This window comes from Phyllostomus discolor, chromosome 2 (genome assembly GCF_004126475.2).
Source record: "Phyllostomus discolor isolate MPI-MPIP mPhyDis1 chromosome 2, mPhyDis1.pri.v3, whole genome shotgun sequence".
NCBI lineage: Eukaryota > Metazoa > Chordata > Mammalia > Chiroptera > Phyllostomidae > Phyllostomus > Phyllostomus discolor.
This window is the reverse complement of record NC_040904.2, coordinates 104,482,505-104,504,764: the sequence shown is the minus strand read 5'-3', so window position 1 is coordinate 104,504,764 and position 22,260 is coordinate 104,482,505. Positions and strand designations below refer to the sequence as shown.

The 22,260-nt window shown below is 35.4% G+C and overlaps 1 protein-coding gene across 9 annotated transcripts in view; it reads left to right on the top strand.

The window, feature by feature from the left end:
- Positions 1 to 22,260, top strand: part of ZNF148 (zinc finger protein 148) — a 129,221-nt gene that overhangs the window by 34,670 nt on the left and 72,291 nt on the right. For 3 of the 9 annotated variants that reach the window (XM_028505210.2, XM_028505209.2, XM_036018218.1), the window contains 2 exons: positions 4,399 to 4,479; positions 12,351 to 12,492. The gene's annotated coding sequence lies outside the window, so the exon portion shown is untranslated. Of the gene's footprint in view, positions 1 to 4,398; positions 4,480 to 10,670; positions 10,679 to 12,350; positions 12,493 to 22,260 lie in introns of all 9 variants that reach the window. The other 6 variants (XM_036018220.1, XM_036018221.1, XM_028505212.2 and 3 more) reach the window with 4 other exon arrangements.

Genomic DNA, 22,260 nt, shown 5'->3' with positions numbered 1-22,260 from the left:
AAGATGGTAGTTGAGCAGAGACTTGAAGTAGGTAGGGAACTTTTCATTCTGAGTATCTCTGGGGGAGTGTTTCAGGCCTAGGAAGAACCCATGCAGTAGGCCCTACGGGTGGTAGCATGCTAGAAGATCTGTGAAGATAAGGTCTGGTCAGCCAGGCTCAAGTGGAGTGAGCTAGAATTAGGGGTGTCCAATCTGCCGCCCACGAGCTACATGTGGCTCAGGATGTCTGTGAAGGCAGTCCAACACAAAATCGTAAATTTACTTAAAACATTATGAGTTTTTTTTGTGATTACATGTCGCAGTGTATTAAATGTGTGGTCCAAGACAAGTCATCTTCCAGTGTGCCCCAGAGACGCCAAAAGGTTGGACACCCCTGGAAGATGAGGTCTGAAAGCTGACAGGAAGATGGTGATGGTGGTGCAGGGGATAGCACAGTAGATTATATACTGTTATAAAGACTTTGGTTCTGCCAGTTGTTTGTTTTATAACCTTTGATGAGTTATTTAATCTTTCAGTTTTCTCTTCTGTAAAATGTGACTAATAATAGCACTAATCTGATAAGTTTGTTGTTTGGTTTAAGTAAGTTAATACATACAAAGTCTTAGGAACACTACTAAGCAAAGTCCAAAGCATTTTTAAATGTGGAATCAACATTAAAAGTCCCTTCTTCCTTTTCTTTGGGAATGGTGGCAAAGGGAGAATTAACTCCTCTCTGCTTTGATTTTTCTATGATAAATTGCTTAAACTTCAGTTATAGCACTTACCATATTTACATTATTACCACAAACATTTGTTGTTTGTGTACTTACTATCTTCACTACATTAACAACTCCTTTGGGTAGAAACCATGGTATTTTGTGCGTGTCTTAAAAATCTTACTTATGTAGTGTGTTGTACATACATATCAAGTGATCAAAAATGTTGACTCAATGACAAAAATGTTGGCTTAAATAACAAATCAGACCACCTGCTGGCAAGTTTATTGGAATATTGCCAATCTAGTCAAAATGAAAATATATTTTTTAAGATTTTTATTTATATCTTTAGAGAGAAAGGAAGGTAGGAAGAACAAGAGGGAGAGAAACACTGATGTAAGAGAGAAACATACGCTGGTTTTGCCCCTTGCATGTGTCTCAAGCAGGCACCAGGCCTACAACCCAGGCCTTCCTGACTGGGAATCAGACCGGAGACCTTTTGCTTTGCAGGACCCCACACAGCCAATTGAGTCACACTGGCCAGGGCCAAAATGTAGTAATTTTAGTTTGGGTAAGGACAATAGCAAATGGTCCCTATAAATATTTCATTAATTTTCTTTCTGCACCATAGTTATTGAATTGGTGTTGGTGGAAAACTGCCTTAATTATTAAGTAAGTGTGAAGGGTCATACCATGTAAAATAGAGTCCATATTTATACTGTAGTATGGACCTATTAACATCTATATTGACTTAAAATAAACACCTTGATTGATAGTATAAGTATAAAATAAAATATCTACTTTAAAGTATGTTTTTAGTCTTTGACTGTTTATATTTGTACAAGTGATTATAATTAGGGACTATTTAGTCAGTAAAATCTTGAATCAGAAGAATTGCTAAGCGAGAATATTCACTAACTTCTCAAGTGGGAGAGTGACAGGAAAAGGAGCTTCATCCCTTTCATTTGGTATTATAGGTTTTAGTTTCTAGCTTGGTAGGTTCTCCCCATTCTTGGTGGAGAGGGCTGGGAGAAGAAAAAGAGGGATAGGAACTTGGAAGGATAAGTGAAGTTGGTAGATAATGCTAAATGAATTCGAGTTCTAGAGATAAGAGACCTGTGGCAGGTGAGTTAGGGGAAATTGGGGGTTTCCATAGTAGAGGAAGGGTTGTGGTGGCAAAGATATTCAAAAATTTCTGATAATAGATTCAGTCTTTGAGGTTATATTATTTTGTACATGTTCATGTGGGAGAGAGGCACATTTATTTTTCCTTCAGTATTTTATTTTTTGTTTCTCTTTTAACATGCCTAGTCTAGATACACTCTTTGATGTGTGACAGCCTTAATTTATTCCTTTTAAATAAAAAATTAACATTTCAAAAACATTTGTTCAGTCTGTGGATGTTCTATGTGGATGTTACTGTATTATGAGATGACTTACGTAATATGATTGTGGACTAGATATATCCAGTCAACTTTAAAAAGACTCAGGATGTAATACTAAAATGTATAATTAGAAGACATTTTTATTTCCTGTATGCAGCGTTTGCCATGCTTATTCTGTCGACTTTATTTCTGTATCTATGTTAGAAATTCTAAAAGTTGAATACAGTAAAGAACATTAGAATGGTGAGTAGCAGTGTGGTGCAGATACTGTTTTGGTTTACCTGTTTTTAATGTCTACTACAGTAACATAATGTGTCACATACGTTCCCTGCAATGATGGGCTGCATTCACAACCTTAGTCCCATAAGGTTATAGCAGAACTGAAAAATTCTTATCACCTAGTGACAGTGGAGCTGAAAAATTCCTATGGCCTAGTGATGCCCCAGCCCTCCTAAGGATCTGTTGGTTCTGAATTCCTAGGATAACACATTGCACAAATACTTAACCATTGTGTTACAGTTGTCCACAGTAGTCAGTACAGTGCCACGCTGTACAGGGTTGTAGCATAAGAGCTGTAGGGGAACGGAGTGGGTTGCCCTCAAAGTATGTCTGTTTGGCATAGGATTATTTTAGGCTGGTTAATTTTAAGAAATTGAAGACATAAGAAAAGTTCTGAAAACAAAGTAGAAGTTACACTTTGTAAAAGATACTTATGTTTGTAAGGGAAATTTCCATTTGTAAGGTTTCTCCTTCCAGTTCTTGGGCAAAGGGGAAGGGATGATCTTATCTCTAGACACTTAACCAATTTCAGAAGACCACTCTCCATAACAACCATACCCTTGTTTACTGACTGACTCCTTCCAAGCCACATCTTTTGTCTTCAGTAAAGATGGTATTTAAAGTGGTGGCTTCAGCCATTTTGGGAGTCATCAGTTTTCCTGGGTCTCCCCCATTTATACAGGAGGTATAAATGCTGTTAAACTTTTGTTTTTCTCCTGTTAATCTGTCTTTCATTACAGGGATATCTCAGCCAAGAACCCAGAAGGGTAGAGGGGAAATTATTTTTCTTCCACTACAGAGCAGTAGACTGTTCTATGAAGCTTAGTGCACAGTAGGTTATACCATCTGGGTTTGTGTGAGCGCACTCTGTGGTGTTTGCACAATGACGAAACAGCCTAATGATACATTTCTTAGAATGTATCCCTGCAGTTAAGTGGCACATAACGTTAATATATTTAATGGCCTTTATTATCTTTTTGATACTATCACTATAGAAATGTATTTTAAAAAGTTTTACATAATTGAGAAAAATGGCATATATGCTCTTTTGAATGTCTGGAACAAAACTTTGAGGCAGGCAATTAAGAACTTAGTAGAACCATGTTATTTTAAAATAGATTTCTTTTGTAATTAGTGTAGCAACAAAACTACTGACCTGCTCTGGACTAGAAAATGCTGAATTATCAGAATGCTGTAGTGTTTGTAATCCCTTGATAAAATTATATGACACAACTTTGAAATAATATACTTGGTTATATTGTACAGATGTAAAGCTTCCTTAATTTTTCTGCCTTTGTAGCTACATTGATTTGCAAGATATTTATTGAGACCTAAGAAATGTGTTAGGGCTCCTTTATAAAATACTTCATTATTTCTGAATAAAAAATTACATCTGGCCTAATGTTTATTTCCAATAAAATGTCAGCTTTCAATCTTAATTATCCATTTACTATGCCAGTGAAAAGTGCCCAGTCCCACACAGACACCGCATGTCCAGTGCCAGTGCAGCGTTTATACGGGGTGTTCATTTTCTGTTTAAAAGTACGGGTCATTTTGGACTTCTTAAACACCTTTGCTTTGAAAGTTTTCAATACTTAGTATTTTTTTATTTTTAGAAGTGACATTCTTAATACATTTAGACTTTTGAGCTGAGGAAAATGTTACTGTGGGATTTCATCAAGAAATAGTACTATTGGAAGAATGGAGAGTATCAGCATAAGATTTTAATGAAGCACAATTTTATGCTGTTTCCTATTTTGTTTAAGATAATTTTAGATTTATTGCCCTGATTTTAAAGAAATCTTAATCCTCAATTAGAAGTTAAATTTGAAAAGTCCAATTAGTGTCAGGGTCATTTCTTTGTGATATCATTTAGCACTAAGTGTTAGTTGCTACTAATTTGATTTAATTCAACATATCTGTCATGCAAAAAATTTTGTTAGACCTAGCATGTTTACATGTAACTATTTGACCTGACTTTGTGAACATGTCTAATCTTGAATCTTTTGGGGGTAACCTGTATTTTTACACTTTTGTAGGATAGAGGGAGGAATCAACAGCTTGGAAATTCAGCCAAGTGATCTGGCGGGATGGGCATTTGCCTGACATATTTCATAAAGGTAATCTAGTACTGTTTTACTCAGTCTTTGTTACCTGTGTTAGATGCCCATATGCTTGCACATAAACACACCTATGACAACTGCATTTACTAGGCAATCTCTTTTCCTTTTATCCCCAATTGTATGTAGCTTGAATATTACACGCACATAGCATACCACTATATATAGATATAACACCTGTACATTGAAGTGAATTAATCTATTAGTTTTATAAGATGAAGATCATTATCTTTTCTCACTTAAGTAGATTACTTGCATGTTTCTTTTTAGGCTCCAGTTCCCTTATTTTAGGAATACAGATGATCCTCTCCTTTCTCCTCATAGTAGCCTGTGTTGATGCATATATTGGACCTTGCTTTATCTTTAAAAGTGAAAGAAAATTAAATGCTTAACAGTTTTCAGGGTATCTACATGTCTATCAGTGGCACACATTCTCATGTCTCTCAAAATTTTATGTAGGAATTCTTTTAAAACAAAGTGAAAATACTGCAATTTTAGTGGCCATATTTTCGGATTTTTTTCCCCCACATTTTCTGGTAATTGTCATGTTTAGCATTTTTCCTTCTTAGCAAGGACTTGTTATAAGAGGAATACACACTGATGTAGTAGAGGATGTTATAAGGTTAAAGAGAAAAAGGCTTTCCCCATTCTAGTTCACTACAAACATTTGTGTATGTGTGTGTCCTTTTAGACATTTTGTATGTGTGTGCAGGCATTTATATCTGTACCTGTATTTACATATTCTTTATACAGATGAGATCATACCACACATATTGTTCAATAGCATGTCTTTTTTGTTGTGACTAACTTGTGTGTCTTTGCATATTATTCCTTATTTCATTCTCTGTAGTATTCTAGTAATTGGATGTACCATAATTATTTTAATTGGTTACCCTTTTATAGATATTTAGGTTTTTAGTTTTTTTCTGCAATAAATGCGAGTATAGTGAGTGTTCTTGGGTACATCTTTGTGCATATTTTAAAATATATTTACAGTATAAATTCTAAAGGGAAATATTATTGGTCCAAAGAGTATCTACATTTAATAATTTGATGCATGAATTGCCTAACTACAAAGATTGCCCCAGTATCAGTCGTTTCAGGAAATGGAACTCCACTTTGACAATACTACTTAGGGTCAAACTTCTTAATATTCGTCAGATTTTGTTGTATTCCTTTTCAAATTATGATTATGAGTGAGTGGGAGCACTTTTTCCAGTGTTATTGGCCACGTGTATATTTTTCAGTGATCTTTTTGGTCATGTGCTGAGCCCCTTGTCATTTGTTAGGCAGGTTATTTCCGCTGAGGTTTTGCTTGTCTTTTGATTTTGTTTTTTGCCTTACAGAAGTTTTAATTTTTTAATGCTTGAATTTAATGATCTTTTTCTTCACAGCAGGGGTTGGGAAGGTTTCTGTGTAAGGTTTAAAAGGTCTTCACCGTAGATTGTAGGACTCTGATCCCTCCACATTATAACAGCTCTGAATCACATGAATCACTGGTTTGTCATAGTTTGACAAACTATTTTCTTTCTTAGTAACACATAAAATAGTTGTGTATGTTGAGATTGGTAGTTTTAGATTCAGTGAACTAAGTTAGTTGAATAAAAGTTATGCAGATTTTCTGTTACTTTTTATGGTTTAAATTGTTTAAAATCGTGTTATGTGGAAAATATGTGGTATAACCAATGGATGTAGACATCCAGCTTTACTTTTTTCCAGATGACTAACCAGTTTTCCTCTTCCAGTTATTGAATTATATATTTTTTAAAAAAATTCTCACCTGAGGACATGCTTATTGATTTTAGAGAGATGGGAGGGGATGAGAGAGAAAAACATCAATATGAGAGGAACATTGATTGGTTGCCTTCTGTAGGTATCCGGACTGGGAACAAACCCACAACGTAGGCATGTGCCCTAACCAGGAATTGAACCTACAACCTTCTGGTTTGTGAGATGAGGCCTAACCAACTGAACCACACCAGCCAGGACGAATGATGTATTTCTTTTCTGTGTATTTGAAATGCTGCATTTATCATATACTAAATTTGCAGGTTAATGCGGGGGGAGTCTGTTTCCGAAATCAGTCCTGTTCAGTTCAGTCCTGCCTGCCTGTTCTTGTATTGATAGTATGAAAAGAATTCACTAAAGGAAGTGCTTATAAAAAATTTGCATAATTAATTTTTTATACAAATAATAGACATCAGGACTAATAATGGAAGAAAAGGTGTATATTCACAGTAACAAAGAGATAAAAATGCCTGGGAGCAATGTAGTTGAAAAATTTGAAGCTCTGCTGAGGGATAAGAAAGAAAATTTGAATCAATTCAAATTTTTGATGGGCAGTTAAAATATAAAGCTGTCCTTTCACTATAGAAATAGAATTGATTTCTGTTTAATTGATCTAATATCTTGTAACTTTGCTGAATTTGTTTCTTGCGACTGTGCTGAACTTGTTCATTAGTTCTTGGAGCATTTTTTGTGGATTCATTGGGAAGTTTCTACATACAGAGTTATTAGAGAATGAAGACATTTTTTTTCTTCCTTTCTAATCTGGATGCCTTAATTAATGAATGCCTGCTTTCTTTTACCAGCTTGAACCTTCATTGTTGAATAGAAGTGGTTAAAATGGACATCATGATTTTTACAAGAAAAATTTTGTGTTTAACCATTAAGTATGATGTTACTTGTGGCTGTTTTGTGGATGCCTTTTATCAAGTTGTGGAAGTCCTCTCCTAGTATTCAGATTGATGAGTTTTTTTTTTTATCATGAATGGGTATTGAGTTTTGTCAAGTACTTTTTTCTGTCTATTGAGGTTACCATGTAGTTTTTGTCTGTTGTTGTCTTAATATGGTATATTACATTAATTGATTTTCAAAAGTTAAACCAGTTTTTCATTCATGGGGCAAATCTACTTGGTTATGGTGTATAGGCTCTTTTACACATTACTGGATTTAGTTTGCTAATATTTTGTGAGCATTTTTTGTATCTTTGTTTATGAGAGACATTGGTGTGTAGTTTTCATGTGATGTCTTTGTCTGACTCTGGTATCAGTCAGGGTAGGTAACTCTGGCTTTGTAGATGGAGCTGCAAAATGTTCCCGCTTCCTCTGTTTTGTGAAGGAGTTTGTAAAGGATTGATATTTCTTCCTTAAATATTTGAGGGAATTCGTCAGTGAAGCCATTTGGGCTTGGTCTTTTTTTTCCCCCCTCTCTTTTGTCAGGGGATAAGATTTTTAAGTACTAATTCAGTTTGTTTATTTGTCATAGATTTTTTTTTGTCTCCAGTCAGTTCTGATAATGTATTTTTTTAGAAATTTGTCTATTTCATAGAAGTTGTCTCATTTGTTAGCATAAATTTGTTTATAATATTCCTTCCCTTTTAATTTTTTATTAGTATTTTTATTGAAGTACAATTGATACATAACATGTTTGTTTCAGGTTCTTAGAATAATTTGGGGAGGAGGTGTCAGAGTAGTGTCCTTTCTCTTATTCTGATTTTAGTAATTTGTGTTTCTTTTTTTCTTTAATTTTGATCAGTTCACCTAAAACAGTTTTTAAGGGGGGAGGGGAGAGAGAAAGGGAGAGAAACACTGAATTAGTTGCCTCTGGTATGTGCCCCCACCGGGAACCAAACCCACAACCCAGGCACATGCCCCTGCCAGGAATTGAACTGGTGACTCTTTGTTTTGTGGGATTGCGGCCAATTGAGCCACACTGGTCAGGGCTGATTTTTTTTTTTAAGAGTCTAGTTTTTCTCTAATTTTCTGCTTTGTAGTTTATTACTTTTTGCTCTGATCTTTATTATTCCCTTTCATTGGCATGTTTCAGAGTTTAGTTTGCTCCTTTTCTGTTTTAAGGTAGAATTTTATGTTATTGATTTGAGACATTTTAAAAAATACATACTTAAAGTTATAAATTCCCTTAGATTTTGATACTCTTTTGTTTTATTCAGTTAAAAATATTATCTAATTTCTCTCTTAATTTCTTCTTTGACCCATATATTATTTAGAAGTATAAAGTTTAATTTCCAAACACTTGAGGATTTTTCAGTTTCTAATTTAATTGATATCTAATTTAATTTTGTTACGGTTAGAGAACATACTTTGTATGACTTCAGTCCATTTACATCTGTCTTGGAGAGTGTTTCATGTGTGCCTGAAAACAATATATATTCTTTTGTTTGCTGGAGTTTTTTCTGTATGTGCCAGTTAAGTCTGGTTGGTTGATAGTACCATTCAAATTTCCTGTATTGCTGATTTTCTGTCTAGTTACTATCAATTATTTAGAGTGAAATCCCCCATGATGTTTGTTTGTTTGTTTGTTTGTTTTTTTAACACTTGTCAATGATGTTAGTTATTGCCTCATTGTTTTGGGGCTCTGCTTTGTTTTAAGGTGCATATACAGTTACAGTTATTATGGTACCTTCCTGATTGACTCTTTATCATTATGAAATATTTTCTTTATCTCCAGTAATATTTATCTTAGAATCTATTTTGTTAAATAGTTTTTCAAAGATTTTATTTTTAGAGAGAGGGGAACGTGAGGAAAAAGAGAGGGAGAGAAACATTGATAGGTTGCTTCTTGTACTTGCTCCGACTGGGGGGGTGAACTGCAGCTCAGGCATGTGCCCTGACCAGGAATCGAACCTATAGCCTTTCACTTTGTGGGATGACACCCAACCGAGCCACACTGGTCAGGGCTATTTTGTTTAATATTAATACAACTATTCCAGCTCTCTTATGGTTACTATTTTCACAGTATATCCTTCCCTGCTCCCACCTTCCATCTTTTTCTTTCAGTCTTGAATGTAAAATGTGTCTTGTTGACAGCATATAATTGAATCTTTTTTTTTTTGTCCATTCTGACAGACTCCTGCGTTTCCACTGGGCTGTTTAGACCATTCACATTCAGTTGTAGACGTGGTTGGATTTACATTTGCCATTTGTTTTTTATGTTTCTTACAGTTTTTGTTCCTCTGTGCCTCCTTTTGTGTTAAATATTTTTTAGTGTGCTATATTAGTTACTCCATTTTTTTTTTTACTAAATATAGTTGAAGGTATTTTCTTTGTGATTGCTATACGGTTTACAATGTGCATTCTATCACTATGCTTAATATTAACCCTAACTCAGTATCTCTAAAATATAGGAAGTTTGTTCCAGTATAGCTCCATTTTCTCCTTTCACTACTGTCCCACTGTTACATATATTGCAGCTATAAATGCTATGAACCCAGCAACACAATATTATCATTGCTTTGTGCAGTCTATGTCTTCTAAAGATGTTAAGAGAAGAAATGAGAAAAATATAGTCATGTGTCACTTAGTGATAGGTATACATAATAGAAATGTGTTGTTACATGAATCTATTGTTGTACTCCCCTTATAGAGAACACTTACACAAACCTTGATGATATAGACTGCTATACAACTAGACTGTGTGGTATAGCTTATTGCTTCTAGTCTACAGACCTATATAGTATGTTATGTACTGAATACTGTAGATACTGTTAATGCATTGTGGGGTGTTACAATGGCGAAGACCTCAGTATATGAAAATTTTCAGTTCCATATAATCTTAAGGGACTGCTGTCATATATGTGGTCTGTCACTGACCCAAATGTTAAAATGGGCACATGACTATTTTAACCCACATATTTACCATTTTTACCATTTCTGGTGTTTTTTTCCTTCCTGTGTATTTGAGTCTGGTGTCTTTTCCTTTTAGCTCATGCACTTCCTTCAGTATTTCTTATTAGGCAGGTCTGCTAGCAGAAAATTCTCTCAGCCTTAGTTTATCTGAGACCATATGATGCCTTTATTTTTGAAGGATAATTTTGCTGCCTTCTTGGTTGACAGCTTTTTTCTTCTAGCACGTTGAATATGTGATGCCACTGTCCTTTGGCCTTCATTGTTTGTGATGGAGAGTTAGCTCTTAATTGTGTTGATGGTTCCTTACACATGCTGAGTGATTTTTCTCTTTATGCTTGCTAGATTTTTCTTGAGTTTGTTTTCACCAGTTTGCTTATGATGTGTTTTGGTGTGGTCTCTTTGTATTTATTCATTGAAAATTCATTGAACTTCCAAGACCTGTAGATTTGATTTATTTTAAAAAATTAAATTTGGGATGTTTTGGCTAGTATGTTATTTAAAACATATATTTTTCTGCCCTTTCCTCTCCTTCTGGGACTCCAGAAATGTTGGTAAGTTGGATTATGAGGCTATGTTCAATTTTCTTCAATCTTTTTTCTCTCCATTCTTCAAATTGGATAATTTCTACTCACGTGTCTGTCTTTAAGGTCATTGTTTTTTTTTTCCTGCCATTTTTACTTGTAACATACCTATAGTAAATGTTTTGAAATCTCTGCTTAAATCAGCATCTGGGGATATGCAGGTACAGTTTCTAATGACTGCTGTTTTCATTAATATGGGTCACATTTGCCTTTTTAAAATATATACACCTTATAATATATAGTGGAAAACTTGGCATTTTATATAATTTATTATAGCAATTCTAGGTTGTGACTCTTCTCCTGACCAGGTTATCATTACTGTTGTCATTTTACTATCATTTATATGACACAATCCTATTGAAAGAAAATAAATTTCATTTTGGACAGAAGTTTATCTGAAAAAATTGATATGCATAAATAATCCAGGAAATTTCGAAGTAGGGTGTGGAGGATGAATAGCTTCATCACAACGGAAAGTTTTTAAAAATAAGGAATGTTGAAATGTTTTTAAAAAATGAATTAATATACTTTCTGAAGTCAAAGATGTAATTATTACCGGTTTGTTCTAGGTGAGAAAGACTGTTTTTGCTTTTTCACCATTGTAAAAATTGATACAAAATCATAAGGAGTTTTCATATATCATTTGGTCTCTAAGCTTCCTGTGAAGGAATATATGTGAATTATTCTTGATGGATAGGAGTCTAGTATTTTTAAAGACCTCTGGGGTAGGAAATTCCATAAACTCATTAGTTTTTTATTAAGCTCAGAAATACTATCTGGAAGTTTTCTTCTGGTGTGTAGCTTCTTTCTTTTTTTCTTTTCTTTTTAAAAATATTTTTAGATATAGTACATAGTTTCTCTATGGTTATTTTCATCTTTTTGTCAGCTTTTCCTATGAAAGATGAGCTTGCTGATTATGTTTCTGAAACTAGGTATTTAATTTAATTTTTACAAGTGTAATCTTTTCTATTGTGATTACATATGCATTCTGTACATGACTAGTTCTATTTGTTATTTGTAAGGCTTGCTATTGGATTTGCTTCTTTCTTTACTTCATAGATGTTACAGAGCAGATATGAATAGTGTTATGAAGTGGTTTCTTAATCTTTGTTTTCTCTCTTCTAACCTTTTAGGTCTGTAACTCTCTGAATATCCTTCCACATCCTGTATCTCTGAATCTGTAAATTCCAGATATAGGCAAATTATTCTTTTTTTTTTTTTTTTAAGATTTTATTTATTTTTAGAGAGGGGAAAGGAGGAGGAAAAAGAGGCAGAGAAACATCAGTGTGTGGTGGCCTCTTGAGTGCCCCCTATTGGGGACCTGGCCCACAACCCAGACATGTGCCCTGAGGGACGACCCTTTGGTTCTCAGTCTGGTGCTCAGTCCATTGAGGCACACCAGCCAAGGCTAGGCAGATTATTCTTTATAAGGCCAGGGTTATATCACAATTACTACTTACCATTATATCATCCTAGTTTCAGACTTTAAAAGCAAGTCATTGCACAGGTCATTCAAGCATAGCTTGTTATTTACAAAGAGTGATCACTTTATTATTGGTACCAGTTTCTCCATATTGTCTTTGTACAATATTCTTTCCACCATTACTAATATGTCTTGTTCATTGTGATTTTTTTTTTGTAGGAATTGGATGGCATAAATGATTAAGGTGATATTGAGATTAAGGGTCACTGAAGCCTATAAAAGGTAGAAACTCAATCATGATTTCTTTTCCAACTCTACAGCATTCCCTTCCTTGAAGTCTTCATTTTTACCATAGTCTCAGGTAACTTCAATACTTGTCTTTCATGATCATGAATAAATAAAATTTTCAAATATGAAACCAGTTTTTTGATGCTAAAACTTAATATCAAATTTGTATAATAGTTTCTTTATGTTTTGGTATTTACATTTTACAGAAATTTGGGATTTTTTCCTCTTGAGATAACAGTATGAAGAGAAAAATCAATGAATAATGATATTACTGTATTTTGCTGTGTATAATACACTCCCGTGTATAATATGCACTCACATTTTTGCGTGATTATACCCATTATTTTACCCACGGAATGTAATCATTATACCCATGTATAATGTAAATCCTTATTTTTCCCTCAGAAATTTGTGCAAAAAAAGTGTGCATTATACACGGCAAAAATGGTGTTTTAGATTTTAAGTTTAGTTCTGAAAAGAAAAATGTATGAAGCTTATTATGTAATTTTAAATGAAATTTAAGTGGGAAGGTGTTTTTTTCTTTAATGCTTTTGCTATGCAGGGTATTGTATTTTTCACACACTTACCATCAACACATATACAAGGTCTGTCCAGAAGGTATCCAGCCATGCAATATGAAAAATAGAGACATTTATTGAAGAAGATACAAGATACAAGAAACATTGTACATAGGACAGTGATGCCTAGTCCCCATCAAATTAGGTACTTTGGGACCTCACATAGTTCTTCTAGTTGCCATCAGCTGCCCTGTCATATTTTCCTGGATGTCATTGATGGTTTGAAATCTTTTCCCTTTCAAGGTGATTTTAGTTGGAAAAGCTGGAAGTTGCAGGGTGACATATCTGGACTATAAGGGGGCTGAATCACCTGAGTGATTTGATGTTTTGCCAAAAAACTCTGCACAAGACATGATGCATGAGCAGTGGGTTGTCATGATGAAGCTGCTAATCACCAGTTGCCCATACCTGCAGCCTTCTGAATCATCTGAATAGTTTCCACAAGTGAATAATCAGGCTTAGCTCAAAATTTGATGCAGATTCGTTGCTCTGCTTGCTCAGCCATTTTGAAAGCAATGGCCACACAGTACACATGCTCACTCAATAGCGTCTACTGCCCCCACTGACTAGTATAGTGAAGTCGTCATTGTTCAGGCATGCACATTCCAGTCCACTCTCCTTGGGTGCCAGGTTACATTGATGTTGTGCAAACTGCTCTTCTTATGTTCATAATGGCTGGACTTTGTCTGGAGAGACCTCATATACCTACATTAAATTTTCCAGGATTTTTAAGGAAACTTATTTCATACATGGGAACGTTAAATCAAATTTAATGGTGTTTGGCATATAATTTTTCAAATGTGAAAAGACATACCATTACTCTGCATTTGTACATATTGTTGTTTGCCTACACTGTCATCAAAAAACAGTATGTACAATAGATGAATCAGTGATCACTTATATAGATATACTAGTTAAAATACAGACTTAGCTACTATGACAGAGGCCTCTTTGTCTTGCTCTGCTATTCTTAATATGTTGCTTCTGTCTTGTGGTCCAAGATAGTTACCATCATCTCTGCCAACAGGAAGAAGGAAAAGAGAAGATTATTTTCATTTCCTTTAAAGGGAATTATGTACATGATTTCTACTCATTCCTTTGGGATATGAGTAATAATGAGGCATACATAGAGGTAATCATGTGTCTCACTTGAGAATAGTTTTGGGGAAGGGCAGAGCTGAGCTTACTGTCTGTCATATTTAGGCTTTGTGTTAGATTCTCTATTGTAAACTTTGGACTAACATTAAAATGTAATTTTTATCATCCAAGACATGTTCACTCTTGGCCTGGAACAATACTTTGGAAATTGTGCTTATTTGAATTTTGAGACCATCTTGTAACTAGTTATCATGCCTCTTTGACTAAACACTGCTAGTCTTGATATCACAAGATGGAGTAAGATATTAAAGTTAAAATTGATTTGAGAATTCCTCATTTTCTTATACTGCCATTAGGTCGCTACATTTCAGATTCCCAAGTCAAGAGTGGGGACTTGGATGGGAAGAATTTTTAGCTACACGTAAAGCTAAATGGTTGTTAACTGGTTCCTTGTAATTCAAATGTTTAGATATGATCAGAACAGCTATTCCCAAAGACATTATGTACTTTAAATAGTTCTTTTTAGACAAATTATTTTATTGTACATTTTATTTTATGGTTCTTTTCCTGTTGTAAATATTTTGAAACTAGTATTGAATGCTATATATTTCTGTTACAAGATTTATTTATTTTTTAAGTGTATTTTATTGGTTACACTATTACAGTTGTCCCATTTTTTTCTCCCCTTTTGTGTGTTTCATCCTGCATCCAACTTCTTTGGGTCTCTCTTAGTGTCCTGGACTTATGAGTCTAGTTCCTTCGCCAGATTGGGAAAGTTTTCTTTCATTATTTGTTCAAATAAATTTTTGATTTCTTGCTCTTCCTCTTCTCCTTCTGAAGCCCTTATGATTTGGATGTTGGAAAGTTGAAAGTTGTCCCAAAGGTTCCTCAGCCTCTCCTCATTTTTTAGAATTCTTGTTTCTTCATTGTGTTCCAGTTGGATGATTATTTCTTCCTTTTGTTCGAAATTGTTGATTTGAGTCAGGGTTTCTTTCCCTTTACTGTTGGTTCCATGTATATTTTCCTTTATTTCACTTTGTATAGCCTTCATTTCTTCCTTTATTTTGTGCTCATACTGAGTAATTTCTGTGAGTATCCTGATTACCAGAGTTTTGAACTCTGTACCTGGTAGGTTGGCGGCTACTAGTTACTTCATTCTTTTTTTGGAGTTTTGATCTGTTCTTTCATTTGGGCCATATTTCTCTGTCTGGGTGTACCTGTTAAATTGTAAGGGGCAGAACCTTAGGTATTTGCTAAGGTGGGGCAACCCACTTTGCTGTGTTGTGGTGCTGTATGTGGGGAAGGGGTCAGAACGGGAACAATCCTGTTTGCTCCCCTCTTAGCCCACTTTCAGCCACTTCCTTCACTTCCCACAAGCAGATTGTGCCCTTTTAGGTGCTGATTATCAGGTGGGTGGGCTTGTGTAATTCTAGGATTCTGTGGGCCTCTCCAACAGAATGTCCTGTAATACTGGGAGTTACTTTTATCGCCACAACCCCCACATATTTTTACAGTCATAGGTTTTGAGACTTTATTTGCCCATGGTAGAACATTGGGTTGCACAGTCTGTCTTCCTCCCCAGTTGTTCCTTCTGGCTTATCGGCACGCTAACATGGTACCTCACAGTCCGACAGCCCCTGCCTTGCCACCTGTCCTCTTCACCCTGGCTTCCTGTCTCCACCCCTCCTACCAGTCTGGATGAATGGTTTTTCTTTAACTCCTTGGTTGTCTGACTTCCATGCAGTTTGACCTTCTGTCAGTTCTGGTTGTTTTCTATTTTTAAATTGATTGTTATTCTTTCGGTTGTGCAAGAAGGTGAGCGTATTTACCTACAACTCCGTCTTGGGTAGAACTTTTTATTACAGGATTTATTGAAGGGTTGGGAACTAGCTGTCAGTTTTCTACCATATTTTGTTAGCATATATTAACCTTGGTACTTTTTATAAGAGAATTGAGATAGCAATTAGTTTTTGATAAATTTGGATACTTGTATACAGTAGCTGTAGTGGGATTATTGATTATAGTTTATTACTAAATGTTTATGAGATATTTTTGGTGTTGTAGTAAATGTATCTTTAGTGCTGTTGCACTTCACAAAAACGGTTTGTATTATTAAAGTGAGAGCATTTATTTAATGTTTAAAAAAATAAAAGGTGGTTGATTAAGTAGTTAACACTTCTGTTCTGGAATGAGCCTTGGTTACTATAATAGTACGTATGAAAAATAACTTAGTGTTTAATGTTTATTCATTTTGTACAGGGAAGTTTTAATAAGTGGTTTTGATATTTCTTTTATTACATAAGACTAAAATTCATAGTTTCCTAGTAGTAGAGTAAGTATTTTTAATATTAACATTTGAATCGTCTGCATAAAATGTGATGGATGAAACAACTAGGATCCGGCAGAATATAGGGTTCTTGTTTACCCCCACTCCTTATGGTAAATTAAAGTTGTGCCTTAAACAATTTGAGTTGCCATAAATTTACATTGTTTAGAAGATTTTGGTGATGAATATTTGAAACACAGAATATGTTTAGATTCTGGGTTTTTTTTTTAAGATTTTATTTATTTATTTTTTTTAGAGAGGGAAGGGAGGGAGATAGAGAGAGAGAGAGAAACATCAATGTGCGGTTGCTGGGGGTCATGGCCTGCAACCCAGGCATGTACCCTGACTGGGAGTCGAACCTGCGACACTTTGGTTCGCAGCCCGCGCTCAATCCACTGAGCTATACCAGCCGGGGCAGATTCTGGTTTTTTTGAGTGGCAGCTTCAGGCATATAGAAATGCCTGTTATTTTGACTTTAATATATATAACATTTTTATGTTTAAAAAAGGATCACAGGTTTTTCTTTAGTTATAATATGTAAAATGATGGATATTAGGCTGCAAATTCTCTCATTAAACATCTTCTGTTGCTAGCAGTAGTCAGATGGACATTTTTGTCTGGTAGCCTTTATTCTGAGTGATTCTCCTATTAGGATGTTTGAAAATAATAACAATTTAAAAATCATTAAAGGGCATAGTTTTATAGGTGCAAAATGATAATTATACAAAGGTATATCTGAAGGGATTTCTGAACTTAGAATATACCTGGATAAGAAGTAGCTTTTGTTTATAAATTGGAGATGAAGTAGTTCTTGCTTAGATCAAACTATACTTCTGAAGGCTGAGAGAGAATATAAAACTTATGAGTGATAGATGGCAAATTCTTAAATCTGTATTAATCGTTGGATTCTTTGTCTCTTGCTTTGTCTTATCAATTGATCTTATTTTAAACATTTTATTTACTTATTTTTAGAGAGAGGGGAAGGGAGGAAGAAAGAGAGGGAGGGAAACATCGTTGTGTAAGAGAAACATTGATGGGCTGCCTCTTGGTGTGCCCCCAACTGGGGACCTGGCCTGCAACCCAGGCATGTGCTCTGACTGGGAATTGAACTGATGACCTTTTGTTATGGGGGGATGCCCAACCCATTGAGCCACACCAGTCGGATTATCAGTTGGTCTTGATCCTGGTTGATATTTGTATTTCTAATGCTGATATATTAAAGTTGTAATTTCTCACTGACTAGGTAGTTTAGAAATGTTAATATCCAATTTAATGTAACTGGCGTCTTCCATATAGCAAGGAGTTTCCTGAAAATGCTTTGGATCAGAAGTAATTTGTGAAATCTAGCTTTTCTTTTTTTATCTGTTTCAGAATATGTTCTTCTGAGTGCTTTTCTTCTGCCTACAAGTGAGGTTTCTTTATAGGTTGAGTGGGTCCTGGTATAATAAGGTTGGTATTGTTGATTTGGAGAATATTTTGGGTTGGAAATTATTCTTTTTACACAAAAGAGTGATGTGTAGGTTCTGAAACCTAGCCACTGTAATTTTAAATTTATAATGTATAGTTGAAATTCTACATTGTTCAATAAAAATCGATGGAATATTACAGTGAAACTTGATAAGTAAAACAACAAAAGCAGTATTTTGAAGTGAGAAATATTTTTCATGCCTGAGTGCAGATTTAATTAAAGATGATAAAATGGATGGTGAATAATTAACATATATTCTGAAGGGGAGCTAGGTGCTTTCACCTCAAAGCTTACTTACACCTTTGTTTTCTTTAGTATAGATGTATCATTAGCAATGTGCCCACAATTATCAGCCATGCTTAGGATTATTATTATTATTATTATTTGATTTCCAAATGAGAATGGCAAGATAAAGGAAAGAGGAAGAGAGATTTTCCTGAAGTCATGGTCACTTGGTAAATGTTTGAAAAAAATGGAAAGATTAAGATAGTGTATGTAAATTTATGCAAAATAGAATAAGGAAAAAAATCACCGAAGTGTGAGTAATAGATGGAAGTGGTGCAAAGGGACATGTAGAAAGTGTCCATTTTTCCTGAAGGAGAAAAAGGTATTCCATATCCCAGAATTCTCCTGGGGTAGCCATGATGTGGGAATAGCCAGGTAAGGAGAGTTGGATTGCTTTACCAAGCCAAGCAGTGATGACACGGTGGCCTCAGAGTAGATGGGTAAGAAGACAGTGAATTCAATGAGTTCTTACTTTGTCCAGTGCCTTTCAAGTTAGGATGTAGTATGGTATTGTAAAAGGTGTGTTAAACCAGGTAAACATGTTTAGAAATCATAGTTTAACTCCCTCCTCACTGTATAACTTTGGGTAAAATTTACTTTCTTCATCTATTAAATGGGGATTACTCTTAATGTCTTGAGTGTTACTATAAACATTAAGTAAAGATATATAAATGTGTTTATCACAGTACTTTTGAGGTTATGATAATCTCTAACTTTATAGTAGAGACTTATACCTATTAATAAATGTGGAAAGATATTTTCCTCATCAATTGCATAGAACTCTCATAAAAAGAACTCAGCAAGCATTTTAGTGCTTAATGTAGTTGATTAAACATGAGTAGTAACTCCCAACTTGTTCATATGTCATCCTTATGTTAACTCCATCCTTTTCCCTTAGTATCAGAAGTAACTGTTACAAATGCTTGTGTTAAAAGCCCATGTGGACTTCTGGTCAAGATGGCAGCAAAGGTAAACACAGCTTGCCTCCTCACACAACCACATCAAAATTACAACTAAATTATGGAACAACCATCATTCAAAATCACCAGAAATCAAGCTGAATGGAAGTCCCAAAGCTATGAAATTAAAGAAGAAACCACTTTGAGACTGGTAGGAAGGGTGGATGCACAACAGGCTTGTTCCACGTCCGCGTGTGGCAGATAAAAATTGGGAGGGATATTTCAGGAGCAAGGGGTCACAGTCCCATACAAGGCTGCCCACAAGAGGATCCAGTGCCAGGAAGATAAGTCCCCATAACTTCTGGCTGCAAAAACCAGTGGGAATTGAAGCTGTGGAAGAGAGAAACTGCAAGATTCCCAAACAGTTCCTCATAAAGGACCTCACATGGACTTACTGAGACTCAGTCCCTCTATTGATGGCAGGGACATACAGGGAGGAACTGAGTTGTCCAACATCAACACAAGAACTGGGGTGTCAGCTTTTTCCCAGACAGAAGTATTGGCAGAGGTCATTTTTCCTTTTCTGAGCCCTTTCCCCAAAACAGCTGGTAGGTGGGTCCATACTTGAGACTCCATTAGTCTGGTTCACACTGTTTGCCCCATTCTGCAGATTTCCTGAGACCCCACCCAAACCAATTTATGGGCCTTTCCAAGCTCTTTCCAGTGGCTTTTCCATATGAATGGCATGTTTTGTCTCATGTTTCACATTTTCCTATATTATCTCTTAAAAACAAACAGCATCTGGCCTCAGCCACCCCTGTACCTCTGTTAATTGGCCCCAGGCCTGGCACTAGCAGCAGCTGGCTTTGGTTCACAGCTGGGCCTTTCCTGGAGCCAGCAGCCATCTGCAGATTTCTTTGTAGGTTATGCCAGGTGGCCCTGGACAGAAAACAGGCAGTGGATGACCTTGGACATGCCAATAGAAATCAAGGCTCAACTATAAGAGGAGGATGTACACAGCCCACACAGTGGATGCACCTTGAGGACCCAGCTTAGGTTATCGGACAATCTGTGCCACTGGACCCTACAGGACACCTGCTTCATTAAGCCACTCTGTCTAGCCAGGGAGTTGTAGCAGCTCTAGCTGATGTACAGAAACAAACACAGGGAGGCTGCTAAAAAGAGGAGACAAAGAAACAGGGCCCAAATGAAAGAACAGAACAAAACTCCCGACAAAGAACTAAACAGAATGGAGACAAGCAATCTACTAGATGCAGAGTTCAAAACACTGGTTATAAGGATGCTCAGTGAACCAAGGGCGAACCTCAACAGTATAAAGAAGATCCAGTCAGAAATGAATGATACACTAATTGAAATAAAAGAACAATTTACAGGGGATCAACAATACAGTGGATAAAGCGGAAGATGGGAAGTCACTGATTTGGAATATAAGAAAGCAATAAACACCCAATCAGTATAGAAAGAAGAAAGAATCCCCCCAAATGAGGATAGTATAATCAGCCTCTGGGACTACTTCGAGCATACCAACATTTACATCATGGGGGTACTGGAAGGAGAGAGCAAGAAATAGTAAACCTGTTTGGAAAAATGACACAAAACTTCCCTAAGTTGGTGATGGAAATAGTACGTATCAGTCCAGGAAGTGCAGAGTCCCAAACAAAATGAACCCAGAGAAATCCACACCAAATACATCATAATTAAAATGCCAAAGGTTAATGACAAAGACAGACTCAGCCCTAAGGAGGTCATGGTAAAAAATATTACAGCATAGATAGCATGAATCCAAGGGAAACATTCATTACTAGTATGTGCTGAAATGCAAAAAAAAAAAAGTAAAAACTGAATTTGCATTTATTGTATTTATATAATAAATATATGATTTTTTAAATTCATTTTCAATTATAGTCTAGAAATTATTAGTGTCTGCCATGACAAAATAACTTCTTGAGCTAAAATGCCTACCCTAATCATTTAACAAAGAAATATTTAAAGAAAGAATAAAGATTTTTCTTTTCAAATAATGGAAACATAGATATTGCTAAAGAATAGCCAAAAAATGTCCTAAACATTAATTGATCAGGATGTTCAGTGCTTGGCTTTGCAAAACATTCTGAACAGTCATTTTTGCTATATTCAAGGCATAAATACTTTTGATAACATTTGCAAAAATATTTTGATAAACGACTTGTTTTAGACAATTGTTGAGGGAGCTATATATTTTTTCTGCCATTTTCAACATAAAAAGAAACCGCAGCGCTGACTTAAAAGTTCATTAAAGAAAAACTATACCAACACTGACTTCAGATTTCACAGTATCTCAGATACAATTTACTATTGCTATCACACACCCTTAGAAAACATTATAACCAAACTGCTTAAATGTTATGGCTTAATACTAGTCACATACAAATGTGCAGCTAGTCATGACTCTGAACCTATGCACCTGACGTATGTAACAGTATTTAAGAAAGGAGTTTGGTTGTGTCTCAGATCAGCCATGACCTTGGCAGGGTTAAAAATAGCAAGAGTAAAGCATTTACTGTATTTTGCCATATGTAATGCACTCCTGTGCACAGTATGCATCTACGTTTTTGTGTGCATTATACACGGGATTATTATATCCATAGTACGTATTCAGTATACCCATGTATAATGCACACTCTTATTTTTCCCTAAAAATTTGGGCAAAAAGGTATACATTATACATGGCAAAATATGGTAGTTAACCTACAATGGAGCTCCAGTAAGCTCCATTGTCAGCTGATTTCTCAAAAGAAACTTTGCAGGCCACAAGGGATTGGCAAGAAATACTTAAAGTCTTGAAAAGCCAAGACCTACAAGCAAGATTGCTCCACCCAGCAAAGCTATCATTTAGAAGCCAAGGATAGATAAGGAGCTTCCCAGATAAGAAAAACCTGAAGGAGTTCAGCACCACCAAACCAGTATTATGTGAAATATTAAAAGATCTCTTTTAAGGAGAAGAAGGTGATCAAAACTGAATAATAAAATAACAGTAAACATGTGTATCAACAGTCGAATCTAAAAAAATATTCAAGCAGAACAGAAACAGAATCATACATGGAACATTTTTGTGGTTGCCAGAAGGGAGGGGTGTTGGGGAATGTGCGATAAGGTGGAGGGATTAAGAAGTACAAATTGATAATAG